Raw genomic sequence first — 601 nt, 5'->3', positions numbered from 1 at the left:
TGAACTACTAGCTCCTCCACCCCCCTATTCGCCATACGGTTGGAATCCAACTTTCGATCTCTCCCAGTCTGAATCGCAGAGTATCTTTCAATTCCTGCACACTTCCTCAGACAGCACAGGTATCCCACTCGGTTTGCCTTCTGAAAACTTTTGTCGACTTGGCCGAGTAAGCAGCTCATCAAAGCTACCCTCATAAATGCTATCAGTCGCCCATAATGAACTCTGGTATGCCAGATTTTTTGGGAGAGGCCACCTATCTGCACAGCTACTATGAAACAGTCGAGATCATATTTAAGATCATTTCGACCCCTTGGCAGTTTCCCCATTACTCCCCACCCACCAAACACTCATTTCAGACTCACCTTACCCCACCCCAAGCTAAATGAGTGAAATTAATACCCCCTACCAGATCCTCACCAACACCCCTCAACCCTCGAAGAGAACCTCTGTCAGCTTTGAAAAGCCCCAAATTCGTACCCTCACCCTAACCCTACCCACACAAAACCCAAATTGGACAAAATTAAATCCCCCACCCAGTCAACATAACACCCCACCAACCCTCCACACAAAGATCAGACCGAATAGACCAAACCCCACCCCC

The sequence above is a fragment of the Pyrus communis genome, chromosome 11, assembly GCF_041283825.1.
Source record: "Pyrus communis isolate YQ-2024b chromosome 11, ASM4128382v1, whole genome shotgun sequence".
Classification (NCBI taxonomy): Eukaryota; Viridiplantae; Streptophyta; class Magnoliopsida; order Rosales; family Rosaceae; genus Pyrus; species Pyrus communis.
This window is presented reverse-complemented; position numbering follows the sequence as displayed.